Genomic DNA, 13,955 nt, shown 5'->3' on the forward strand with positions numbered 1-13,955 from the left:
ATATGAATAGTATTCCTGTAGCACTTTTACTTAGATCTTGAGAATACAAAATATGCCTGTTACATTGTTGGCCATATCCTTATTGTACAAATGGGTTCCTTTTCATTTCCATAGCCACCCACACAATTCTTTGGCCTACCTTTCTCCAAATGTGCTCTAACTGTAGTATCCCTCTGATCTAGTTCACAGTACACGTATTATCCAAAATAATCTTCATTAAATGTGTTGTTTATCATGTCATTCATATGTCCAGTAATCTTTGATAACTTATTGCTGCCTGCCTTAGCCAAGTTTAATTCCATTGCTTCTAGTTCAAGATTCTGTCCTATTTGCCTCTGTTAATAGGTTTCGTCTTTATTACCTATATTAGTCAGTGTTCTCCAGAGAAATAGAAGCATTAGGATATATCTGTATATCTATGTACTTCTGTGTATGTGTATATGTATGTACATATACATATATATATAATATATGTACATACATATATAATATATTATATGTATCTATATCTTCGTGATATAAGAAATGTCCAAACCTGTAGAGAATGTTCATAAAAATTTATTTGAGCCCAAAAGAGAATACACCTGGAAGCAAGATCTCAACAGATTGAGATAAATGTTTCTGAGAATAACAGTTTGTAGCTTCTTTTGCATTTGAAATTAGGTAGGGAATGTAAGAAAGAGTACATGAAGGTGGGAGGAAGCAATGTGGAGGATGAGATTACAGAATAATTGACAAGATTATGTGCTCTCTTGGGGTCTCTGAAAGGGTATTTCAAAGGTGTGCCAATCTAGATGCATGAAACAATGGACTGGGCTTGCTTAAGGCAAAGATAAACCTTTTGCTAAAGAAGTTATAGACCTGGGGCTGACTACCCACCATGGCCTGCCCAGTTAGGGATTTATGATCTGATCATCCTGTGAGGTTACTTTCCATAGAAACCCCTTTTTGTTCACTGTCTGTGTGTGTGTGTGTGTGTGTGTGTGTGTGTGTATATATATATATATATATATATATATATATATATATACCTATAAAGAGACAGAAAGAGGGAATGAGTAATAGATTTATTTTTTTAAGGAATTGACTCACACTATTGTGGGGGCTGACAAGTCTGAAATCTGTAGGTCAAGTCAGCAGGCTGGAAACCCAGACAGCGTTTTTATATTGCAGTCTTGAAGCTGAATTTCTTGTGTGGGAAACCTGTCTTTTCTCTTAAGCAAGTGATTAGATGAGGCCCATACACATAATGAAGGGGATAATCCTCTTTACTGAAAGTGTACTGATTTAAATGTTAATCACATGTAAAAAAATACCTTCACAGCAATACCTAGACTGTCATTTGACCAAACAACTGAGTACAGTTGTCAAGCCATGTTGACACATAAAATGAATAATCACATTCCCATTCTTTTTTTTTTAAAGAAGAAGTTCCTTTTTCTAAAACTTTTATTTATTTAAGTGTATTTTTCCAGAACCCATCAGCTCCAAGTCAAGTAGTTGTTTCAATCTAGTTGTGGAGGGTGCAGCTCACAGTGGCACCTGTGGGGATCGAACTGGCAACCTTGTTGTTAAGAGCACTGTGCTCTAACCAACTGAGCTAACAGGCCGCCCCCACATTCCCCTTCTACATGTTTCATTCCAGCTGATGGCTTGCGATCGATTTCTGCCTCATGCTTTCACTTATTTCATTTGACTCAGACTTAAAACTATCAGAATGCATTTTGGCCCATCCCAGCATTCTCACTCCTGACTTTCTATGTAAGGAATGTTGCAACCCCTTATCTTGAGGGCTGCCTTGAGGATGCTTTTGACCATTTATATCTTCTCTCAGTCTTATCTAATCTGGCAAAACAGTTAAATTTAGGGGGAGGTATTGATTATGTCCTTTCTTACCTTTGACACTGCCCTGTGAAGCTCCTGTGTGCTAGCAGAGTAAGTGGTGAGGATCTTTAAGATGTTTTTTTCTTTTTCTTCTTGTTCCACTCTCCTCTGAATCCAAGAAACCATAGTGTGTTCCACCTCACTTAACAGGAATTCCCAGGTAGTTCTTTTCCCTTCCTTTTATAGCAGGTTGATTTCCTGGGTCCTGCCCCTTTGCTTTTGCCTAGCTGTCTATTTTTTCTCTCCATGCCTCGCCTCTCCTCGCCTCTCCTCTTCCCTCTCCTCCCCTTCCCTCCCTTCTGGTGTACAAAGCAATGTAATAGTTTACACCCTTCACAAAGTGATAACATCCCCCGTCTACTACCCATCTGACAATGTATATAGCTGTTACAATTCCGTTGACTCTATTTCCTGTGCTGTACTCACATCTCATGAGTCTCTCTCTCTATATATTTAATTATAGTTGACATTCAGTATTGTTCAACTTAAGCTTCAAGCATATAGCATAGTGGTCAGACATCTACACAGTCCATGAAGTGGTCTCCCTAATAAGACAAGTGCCCATCTGACACCCTACATAATCTTTACAATGTTATTGATTATATTCCTCAAACTCTCTTTCATATCCCTGTGACAGTATTGTAACTACTAATTTGTGCTTTCTGATCCCTTCACCTTCTCCCGCATCACACCTACTATCTAGCAACCGTCAATTTTTTCCCCCAGTAGCTGTCTATTTCTAACAGCCGTTTATAGTTTGAGATAGTTGGGCCAATTTCAACTACCTCAAACTATCTCAATTAGTTCCAGCTAATTTAGACTCCTATAAACTTTAGATCTTTTTTTTTTAAAAAGTAAAAACCTTATACATTTGATTTCAAAAGTAATGCCTATGCATTGTAGAACATTTGGAAAATATAGAAAAGCATAAGGAAGGAAATAAAAAATTGCCTGTACTTCCAGAGCTAACCTAGAGAAAACCCCTATACGTATCTGGGTATAGACACTTCTAGACTATATTTGAATATATTTGTAAATATTACCTAATATTTAAAACATAGAATTATACTTTCTGGTTTTTTCTTAGGATCTTCACCTCTGCTTTTGCCCTTCTGTTCTTGCATGCTGTCTCCTTTATCCATTTGAGCCTTTAGCATATTAGTTACAGTTGTTTTAAATTCCTGGTCTGATAGTTCCAATATCCTTACACTGTGTGGATCTGGCGCTTGCTCTGTGGAGGGATCTGGCCCACAGTCAGATGAGCAGGCAGGCAGCCAAGGTGTCCCGCCTTCTTGGGACACTGTGTGCGTGACAGCAGCCTTCCAGAGGATTTCTCCCGTGGAATGCTCTTTGTTTTGCTGTGCCTATATAACCTTGCTTCTTCCCTGCCTGCGGGCAGATCACTACCCCTCCTGCTGCCACCAGAGACTCTCCCTGGTCCGTAAGCCTCAATAAACCTATATCTCCCTCTCAGCCTCCTCGTATGTTCTTTGCACTTGCAGCTTCTCAGGCCCAAATCTGGGAACACCTCCGACTCAGTCTGAACACTGTGTCTCCTCAAATTGTGTTTTGTTGTGCATTGTAACTTTTTCTTCATAGCCAGACATGATGCACTGGGTAAAAGGAACTGCTGAAAATAGGCGTTTAGGGATGGGGTGGTGAGGTGTGTGTGTGGGAGGCTTTCTACAGTCCTATGACTAGGTCTCAGCCTTTTGGGGAGCCTGTGCCTCTGGACTGTGAATGTCACAAGTGTTTCTCAAATTTTTCTTCCCCCTGAGATGGGACAGGATAGCTAGAGTGGGCTGGAGTTTGGCTATCGCCCTTCCCCCAGGTCAGTTAGCTCTGATAATACGCAGCAGGCTAGGCTCTGGAGAACAAGTTTCACCTGAGGGCAGACTTTAAGACGGGTGTGCTCTGGCGTATTTAAGTATTTCAAGTGCTTGTCTGTTTCTCCTGCTGAGAAGTGTTTTTCTCTGATGTTTCCTATGGGAGCCTAGTTTAACGCCTGCAGGTAAGCCTCATGAATTTGTGGGGCCTCACTATCACTGGGTCCCCTGGAGTGTTTAACTCTCAGGCTTGTCCACACTGAGCCTCCAGTAATTCGTCATTGCAGTTCGGGTTTTCCTTCCTGGCACTGGTTCCTGCAGCTTTCAGCTCCTGGGTCTCTGCTCCTTTAAGTCGAGATTCCCTGTATTCCTGGGTCTGTCTCTCCAATCTTGGGGGTAGTGGTTTGCTCTTTGTCCTCCCCTCTCTTATGGCTCTAAGAAGATTTTTCGGTCTGTTTAGCTTTTGATTTCTTGTTAGGACATAGTGGCGACTTCCAAGTTCCTTAACCTGTGGAACTGGAAGCCAGAAGTTGAATTATAGTTTTGTAACTTGTGTGCTATGTGCCAACGAGTCCGCTCCGACTCCTGGTGATTCTGTGAATGAGTGATGTCCAGTGTCCTGTCCCCAGCAGCCCTGCTCAGCTCCTGGAGACTCAAGCCTATGGCTTCTTTTATGGAGTCAAGCCATCCCATATTTGGTCTTCTTTTCCTGATGCCTTCTGTTTTTCCCAGCTTTATTGCCTTGTCTTTACCTGGTGTAGCTATGCTGCTGAGCAATTGTTAGCCTTCACTATTCCATCTTGCCCGAGCCGATGCTTAGAATACCATGTGCGTATTTAAGCTAGTGAGTCTTCTGTTGGTTGTCTCATTCAGGTTCTCATCCATGGTGCTCTTCTGCTCTGACTGTACCCATTCCGTCGGGGGCATTTCATCCATGTCACCTACTGCTCACACATCAGTGACTTCCGAATTTCTGTCTCCTGTCTAGACCTCTGGCCTGAGCTTCCGATCTGTATACTCAATATACCTTCACCTTAATGTTCCAGTCACTTCAAAGTCAGCATTTCCACACTTATATTTTCAAATTCAGCTGAATTCATTATATCTGCCCAGCAGATCCATGCCTCCCGTTACATTTTCTATCTTGGTGACCCTACCACCATCCATTTGGTAACCTAAGCCAGAAACTGGGGAGATCCTAGTCTCTTCCTTTTCTCTCATTCCCCACATCCAACTGAGTCCTACAATTTTATCTTCATAGTTTGTCTTTAATATGACTTGTTTTTTCCATTCTTGCTGCTCTGGGGTCTCACTTTAGATTCTTAATCATTTCTGCTTGGACAGCTTTATCATCTTTTTTTTTTTTTGTAATCACCTTCCCTCTGACCTGTTCCCTGCTACTGTGTTTCCCCAAAAATAAGATCTAACCGGAAAATAAGCCCTAGCATGATTTTCCAGGATGACATCCCCTGAACATAAGCCCTGATGCATCTTTTGGAACAAAAATTAATATTAGACCCTGTGGGGGCAGAGCCCCAGAAAGTAGTTTACAGGCTCTCGGCCTCACGTGGAGGAGTGCTGGCTCGGGTAGTAGATGGCCGTCAGCTGTGGCTGATTGGCCGTCAGCTGTAGCCAGTTAGCCAATTAGCCGCTAATATAACTGCTGCGGCTACGGAGGAGAGTGGAGGAGAGTGGAGGAGAGTGGAGGAGAGTGGAGGAGAGTGGAGGAGAGTGGAGGAGAGTGGAGGAGAGTGGAGGAGAGTGGAGGAGAGTGGAGGAGAGTGGAGGAGAGTGGAGGAGAGTGGAGGAGAGTGGAGGAGAGTGGAGGAGAGTGGAGGAGAGTGGAGGAGAGTGGAGGAGAGTGAAAGAGAGTGAAAGAGAGTCGTCGGTGGGTTGCAGACAAAACGGACAGCAGGTCGCACGTCCAGTGAACCCAGCCTCCAGTGAGACCGTAGTGGTATGACTCCCCTACCTATGGCTCCGTGGGTGTTCCTTTTTGGCCTCACCATGTCCTGCATTCTTGTATGGGGAGCGGGAGCAGAGACCCTGCAGGCCTCCCTGCACGACAAATGGCGCAGCGAGCAGGGTCCCCCGCACGACAAATGGCGCAGTGAGCAGGGCCTCCCCGCATGACAGACCCGGTCATATTTTCAGGGAAACGGTATCTTGCCATTGTGATCATTCTGCAACACACATTTCTTGGTAGAGTATACGAAAGACTTTGCGATCTGGCCCCCCACCTACCTACCTGATCGCATTTACTTTTCTTTACTAAATATTCACTTCCTAAGACCCCCTGCTCCCCTTTTTTCATCTTTCTTCCTTTGCACATGCCATTTGGATCTTTCTCTCCTATCTGATTAACTAGGAAATTATTTCACCTTCAGAAGTTTCCTCTATAACGCTCCTCCTGAAACCCACCCAGGCACTGCTTTACCATTGTTCAGATTTCACAAGTTATATTGTAATTGCCTTTCCACCATATCTGTGCACCAGATAACTTCTCAAAGGCAACAGATATTTAAATCAACTGTGCATCCCTGGCTTTTAATATAGTGTCAGGCAGTACTTTTTAAAATAAATGTTGAGTGAATGTACCCTTCACTGTCTCACCAAGACAATGGCCTATGGTCTCAGAAGGGATTTCCTTATTCCCCTTTAATGACTTTTTTGTGGGTCTGATGTTCTTAAAAAAAGGTTAAAACAGGGAAAAACTAGCTCACTTGCAAAAGTCCATTACTCTTAGAGGACACCTGCAGACTTATGTCTGCCTGACTGGGGGGTGAGTTAATTAACAGCTCTTAGCTTTATTGTCAGCAATGTGTGAATTTTGACTACTTTAGGACTATGAATTCAAATTTTGAATAATTCCAGGTTGATCAATAGGAACAATTAAATCACCACTACTGTCTCTAATGAAACGGAGTGAACTTCAGTTTTCAGGAGTGAAGAATAAAGGAAATGGTGAAGAGAAATGTATTAAAATAGAACTTATTGCCTATTTAAAAAATAGCACATACTTTTTAAAAATAATTCTCTGTCCTTTTGAGTATAGCTATACGGAAACATGTCCACTTAACATTCTTTTCTTTGAAGTTAAAATCATTAATTAAAAGATTGTATTGCTATAGTTGAATACATTGCGTAAAATGGCATAGCAAAGACAACGTTTTGTGAAGGTTTGATTAGTTTTCTCAGGAGAGCTATGCTGAGAGGGAAGGGATCGCAGTCAGTCAGTAGGTGGCAGCCTACACTTTGAAATGAGACTGTCTCTGTTGTCATTGTATCAATACAAAGGAACTGCGGAGAAGCATTTTAAATTCCATCAGAAGGGAGAATCTGAAGGATTGGGGGTTACTAATATAATACTGTAAAGCCGAATACTACTTAATACAAAAAACAAGGAAGAAATGCATAATTAGGGGCAATGCTATTAAAAAGGGAGATCGAGTTCTTTTGTGTTCCAGATGAGTGTGGGTTTACACCACGAAAGTGCTTTTCTCCTTCCTTGTCCTTTGATAGAGCAAAATAATAAGAGTGCTTTGAAAATACAGTAGTTTCCCCTCATCAACACATTGTATACCAAATGGCAGCTTAAAATTTTTTAGGCAAGGAGATCCCTTGATCAGGGGTAACAATTGGAACTACAGGGGAAGCCTGGGAATAGAAGAGGGCAATGAAAGGGAGTTGATTTTTAGGGGCTGTGTGATTTTTATATTCCGTATCACACATGCTTTCATTTATGTTATGAGACAGATTCCACGAGTCATATACTAAACCTGTCCTCATATGGTCATCCTCAGTGTGATAGAGCATGCGTGTGTTTTAGTCAAGTAAGACTTTGGTATGTCAGGGTCAGGAGCTGTTTTTATTTAAAACTACACTGTACATATTTGAATGTTGCTGGGCAGTGGCTCATAACACTATATTTTGGTCCACTCATTGGAGGAAACTTAGGTGTGAGAAAAGGAACAGCGGAGGACTTGCTGAATTAGCCTACAGGCCTAAATATCTGCCTTTTCCTGGGATTGATGTTTTTCCATTACTGTATTCATTCCTCTACACCGCAACTGCGGCCTGTCGTAGCAACTTGGGAAAATGAATATAACCACGTCTTATGTAAACATCATAGAAATTATATAACCAGATACTTTACTACACTGAATTCAGGAAGGGAAACTAGGACGGACGGAGAAAGCGAGTTTTCATGTATAATATGCCAGTATTTGGGAGTCGACTCTCGGTCTCATTGTTCTCATCAGTAAAGTGAAAGGAAAGGACCAGATGGTCCTCACAGACACACGTTTAGGTAATGTTTGTGCTTTTATTTATTTTTAACAAGTGGAACACGTTGGCTTTATGCTTTGATTTCCTTTACATTTCGAGATTTTGTAAGTAGAACCATGGGAAACCTTAGGCACCTCATTTTCTCTTATGAAATCCCCTTTCCAGTGTAATTTTTAAATGTGGGAGCTGTAAGCAAAATCCTTTGGTAAGTCTCTTATACTTTCACATGAATTATGAAACAACACCAATAGAAAGTGACTTTCCATGTATGTTCCTGCTGTAAAACAAGGGTTCCTTGGGTGATTTGCTGTCTGAGTTCCATTGAAGAATGGCAATCTGTAGGGTAGGGTATGATCTCTGAGCAGGTGGAACGAATTTTACTGAAGAAAAAAACTTTTATCAGTTAGTGACAGTTCTTCAGGGAAATGGAATATTTCGTTTATTCCCCCAGTTGAAGTGTATGCATTTGACTTCAGAGCATATTGAATACCAGGTGTAGTTTGTAAGATAACTTTTCCGTGAATTGTGAAAAAGGTATTACGAAGATGGTGTAAACTTTCTTCCAATGTTTTTAAAGAGTTGCTAGTAGCTTTAAGTGTTTTCTTCCTCAAAGTCAGGCACTTGAAATTGCTCCTGGTATTACAAGGCCCCTCTGTTTTCTAAAAGTGCACGTGGTGGAACTACCGTGTTTCCCTGAAAATAAGACCTAGCCAGACAATCAACTCTAATGTGTCTTTTGAAGCAAAAATTAATATAAGACCCGGTCTTATTTTACTATAAGACCGAGTCTTATATAATATGATATGATATGACATGACATAATATAATACCTGGTCTTATTTTACTATAAGACTGGGTCTTATAGTATATATAATATTATATAATTATATAATTATATATAACATAATATAATTATATAATTATATATAATACAATAAAATAACCGGTCTTATATTAATTTTTGCTCCAAAGACTCGTTAGAGTTGATTGTCTGGCTAGGTCTTATTTTTGGGGAAACACGGTACATGTAAAGTCCATTATTATTGTGCCCTTTTTTAAATCTCTTCCTTTTTATCCGATTGAAGGAGTTATCTTAGAAAATGGGACGCAAATAGTGACATGTACTTCATTTACGTTAGTTTCCCTTATATATTGCTTTGATAGTCCTTTTGTAAATTTTACTCCAAAAATAGGGGAAAAAAAGATTTTAGAATCTACTAAAATTAGAATCGGTATAAATGGTTACTGTATTTCGATTTCTCTAAAAGTCAAAATGAGTATCCTCATAGTTGGGATGTTGACCAGTGGCGTAACAAGTAACACTTAAGGAAATAAGATTATTTAATATATTTTATGGGATAGCAGAGCTGGAGAGAAATTGAGGATATATATCTAGTCCAGTGCTTTTCAACTGGGGGTGATTTTTGCCCTCCTGGAGACATTTGGCCATGTCTAGAGACATTTTTGGTTGTTACAACTGAGGGTTGCCACTGGCATATAGTGGGTACAGGTCAAGGATGCTGACCTATGATGCACAAGTCAGCCCTCTCCCACCAAAGAATTATCTGGCTCAAAATGTTAGTAGTGCCAGGATTGAGAAACCTTGATCTTGTCCTTTACTACGTGATACAGAAACTGAAGTTCTGAGAGGTTAGATGTTACCAAGTTGCCCCGTGGCAAGTGAATAAGCCAGACTCTAGGCTCAAGCTTCCTAAAACACAGTGCTGGGCTCTTTAAACTACATTGTTTTTCCTTCTTATAAAGGAACAAATCATTTATATAAAAACATAAGGACTATGTCGTTGAATTTTAATAAACAAAGTTCAAGGGTTTTGATTATTCATGGAGTAAGAAGAAGTTAGTCACTAGTAACCCATATTAACTTTATAAAAAAAAAATTCTCTTTTTGTGATTCTTTTGTGAAGAAATTTTTTGATTAGTATGAAGTTGTTTTCGGGTAGCAGCTGCTGCTTTGACTAGTAGTTTTTCCCTTAGTTTATTAAACAATACATGTTAGAGCTGCCAACAGGTGTTCTCTCTGACATTTTAAGCATCAGAGTATAATGCCCTTAAGCCAGTTTTTCTCAACCTTATTTGACAATGGCAGGCTTTTAGAATTATCAAATGTGAGCACCTATAGTGTTTTAGCAGATAGGCTAGGACTAAAGTAGACCAGGAAAAATGTGTCTATAGGTCATTGTAGTCAGAAAGTATAAAATTGATTCATATGTCTTTTTTTAAATTAAATTTAAAAATTTTTAAATTAAAAAATTTTTAAATTTAAAATTTTATTGGGTGACAATTGTTAGTAAAGTTACATAGATTTTAAATGTACAATTCTGTATTACATCATCTATAAATCACATTGTGTATTCCCCCAGCATCAGTTCTCCTTCCATCACCATATATTTGATTCTCTTTACCCTCATCTACCACTCTCCCCCGCCATTACCCTCTGGTAACCACTAAACTATTGTCTGTGTCTATGAGTTTTTATTTCTTCATTTGTTTGTCTTGTTCCTTTGTTTTCAATTTTGTATCCCACATATCAGTGAAATCATATAGTTCTTGACTTTTTCTGTCTGACTTATTTCCATATGTATTTTTAAACATCACGATTAAGAATTAGAAAATGAAACCATATTAAAAACAATATATATTAAGAGAGAGTAAAAGATTTTTTGTTTTACATTTTCACTATGAAGTATGACATACACATATATCACACATCCATTTAATATTAGGTACTATGATGTTGCTATGTTGGTTTCCCAAATGTGGTGTGCCGAATCTTAAGAAAATTCTTTTTCAGCCTGGTAAATTTAACAGGCAAGAACACAAACTTTTTCTTTTTCCTTCAGTATTTAGTATTTCTTGAATTAGAATGCATTAGACGTATTTAATTGTTTTATTTTGGACAGTTCACTTTACACTTTTTTACACATTAAAGCCAGTGATTCCTTCCTTTTTGTGTGTTTTTTTTTTTTTAAATGTATTCAGAGTTGCTTGTTTGATTCAAATATAGTTTTGTACTGTAGGATTTTTCTTTTTAAACTCTAAAAATTATCAGGGCTGAAAGGGTATTAGTATAACAGTTTTAGATAGACAGTTCAGATTGCTCAATATCTGAATTCTTAGATTCTTCCATTCTGTATTTTGTTCGTCTTGAGAAAACAGGTCACAAAGTCTATCAAATTATCAGTGAGAATGCTGTTCCTTCTAGAAGTTGCATGCCTGATGGCCATGCAGCTGGCTGGCAGATTCGTGTTGACATTGTGCTCGGGTATTGGGCTGATGGTGTCACTTACCTGAAAACACTTACCAGTCTTAGAAGGTTTGAATCTGAATGTGTAGGTTATTACAAGCTAGACATCCTGTGCTCTGATTCTAACTTGGAATTCCACTGTGTAGCACCTTCAATACAGTAATAAAGTCACATAATAATTGCATTTACCAGGAAAAATGACTTTTCCAGTCAAATTGGGAGTAGCCAGTAAAAACAGCCCCGCTTGGAGAACAGCATTAATGTCATTTGCCAGATATTTGTTAAGCGAGATCTGCTATGTAAAGTTAAAGTCTTAGAGGATTGGAGCACAGTATTTTGTTTTCTGTTCCCATTTAGTGTAGATGAGATTTCTCAGTTGCTTTGATTGGCAGAGGGGATGAGGGATCCGTTAGGTAAAGGTTGGCACATGTCATGTGCTAAGGAATCGCTTGGGAAGCTTGTTGGACAAAACGTTTTCAGTTTCCTAGTGAGCAGCTACACCCAAGGCAGCTTTAGCAATGAAGTGCTTGACCTTCTCTGGTGGCATCCTGCCAGTCCCCCCAACCCATCCCTCAGGTCATCTGGCTGTCCCCCAGAAGTGGTGGCATCTGGCCAACCTTAAATTAGCCAAAAGATTCTTTTTCTGTAGTTTTGGCTCCCAGACACTCAAGCATCATTGGTAATAAAGGATTTCTCCTCATCTCAGTTTCTGGGCAGGCTGTTCATTTAACCCTCATCTTTTCCTCTTTTGGTGTCTGCCAGCTTGGAGTCCAGCACAAAGACGCTTGGTTCTAAGCCAAAAGGGAAAACACACAAAACAGTATTACATTCTTAATTAATTGAGATCCTGTAGACTCTGAAGTTGAGCATTTCATTCTTGAAAAAGTGGAGGTTCTTTAAAACTAAAAAGGAAACTTTTATATCACTTTAGGAACACGTTAATTCTTAAACCAAGGAACATATTAAATGGCATAAACCCATTACATCTATTGAAATCTAAATTAAATATCAATAGGGTACACATGAAAGAGAAAATAATTCTACAGCATTTTCAACAAAATCCTGTTACCCTTAACTCAGTCATTTGCCTGAAAAAGGCACCCTTTCTTTTGTTAAATAAAGATTCTGTGGAGTTTCTGCCCAAGGACCATTTAGCTTTTAATTATATATATATATATATATATATATATATATATATACACACACACACACACACACACACACACACACACACACACACACATATATATATCAAAGATGGTTAGAACTCTAGTCAAATGTTTAACTCTTTATGTAAGAAGAGAAAAATTATATTGTGGTATACAATTATTTGCTCTAGTGCTGTTCTCTTAAATTGCTTTATTCATCTCACAGTCTTCTGAAAGTGAATCAGGAGGGGAACCAGGATGTGTTTTGTGCGTCTAACCTATCTGGCCTCTCCTGATTACTCTCAGATACATGGGTGCAGAATTTGAGCCAAATGGTCTCAATGAAGTATTCCCCTCATTTAGTTCTTGCCAAATTACCTTTATTCGCCCTCATATCTAGTTCACACTATTTCTTTCTTCAGGCATGGGGCAGAAGACAGATCACCCTCAGCTTTAGTGCCTGTTAACGATTTCAGTAAAGTAAAATTTCAGTAAAATTTGTTTCCTAGGCTAGGTGTTCCTTGGCTGTCAATAGTCATTTCCCTAAGGTAACAACAGCCAAGTTACTGCACAATCTTTCACTCTTTAAATTTTCTCATACCCGTATAGTGCTACTGCTGTCACTTATTTCCACCCCACATCCCATTTCTCTCAGAATAATCTCCATGTTCCAAGGAATTACAGGATCAGAGAACAGATGTCGTTCTTTTTAAGAGTTGTAGGTAGATCCATGACCTTCGGGGGAGAAGAACCTAACATATCAGGAATTTCTTGCTCACTTTTATTTTTGTAGGCCCCCTTCTGGTATTTGTTTCTATTGGTGGTCTCTAGTGGGTCTTTGTTCAACAGCTTGAGCCTTCCTCCCTAATTTCTGCTAAAAGGGAAAGGATTAGGTCCAGTTGTTAGCATGTAATGTATTTTCTCCCTTCCAGACCACATGGACTCTATTTTTCTCTAGTGGATCCCTTTTGTGGAGGCTTTAGCAATTCATTACTGTTTTGATTTGCCTGTCCTTTTCTCACCATCACTGTGTGTGCAGTCGTAACTAATGTCCATCCTCTGGCGAACAGCCCCCTGCAAGGAAATGAAGAGGCCTCTGCTGATGGTACAGTGACATACGGATCTATGGTCTCTGCCTTTGCTGACATTGTGGTATCAGGGATGCTCAAGGTGACCTTACTCTTCATCAATTCCCTCAAACCACCTCATGCATATAGAATATCTAAGTAAAAACAGCAGGCGAGCTATGAAAATGTAAGATTCAGACAAGCCATCTGGCTTTAGTCGCCAATTAGAATGCTTCCCCTAAGCTCCTCCTACATTACATATTCTAGAGCTTCTGCTGCCTGGCAAGTCCATCAGTTTCTGTGTGGGTCAGTTTTATAGTTTCTGCAGAACTGGAAGGTTGCCACTGAAAATAGCCCTGTGTCCATTCAAGCATATGATTGCTCAGCCAATTGGCTCACAAGTAATGAAGGGGTAATGAAGGCAGCCATGGGCTGACGTGTACTCAATAGAGAAAGGCTGGCATTGACGGTTACTATT

At 39.5% G+C, this 13,955-nt stretch overlaps 1 protein-coding gene across 5 annotated transcripts in view; it reads left to right on the forward strand.

The window, feature by feature from the left end:
- BCKDHB (branched chain keto acid dehydrogenase E1 subunit beta) overlaps positions 1 to 13,955 on the forward strand; it is a 218,947-nt gene that overhangs the window by 22,143 nt on the left and 182,849 nt on the right. The window lies entirely within an intron of this gene.

This window comes from Rhinolophus sinicus, linkage group LG05 (assembly GCF_036562045.2).
Source record: "Rhinolophus sinicus isolate RSC01 linkage group LG05, ASM3656204v1, whole genome shotgun sequence".
Lineage (NCBI taxonomy): Eukaryota > Metazoa > Chordata > Mammalia > Chiroptera > Rhinolophidae > Rhinolophus > Rhinolophus sinicus.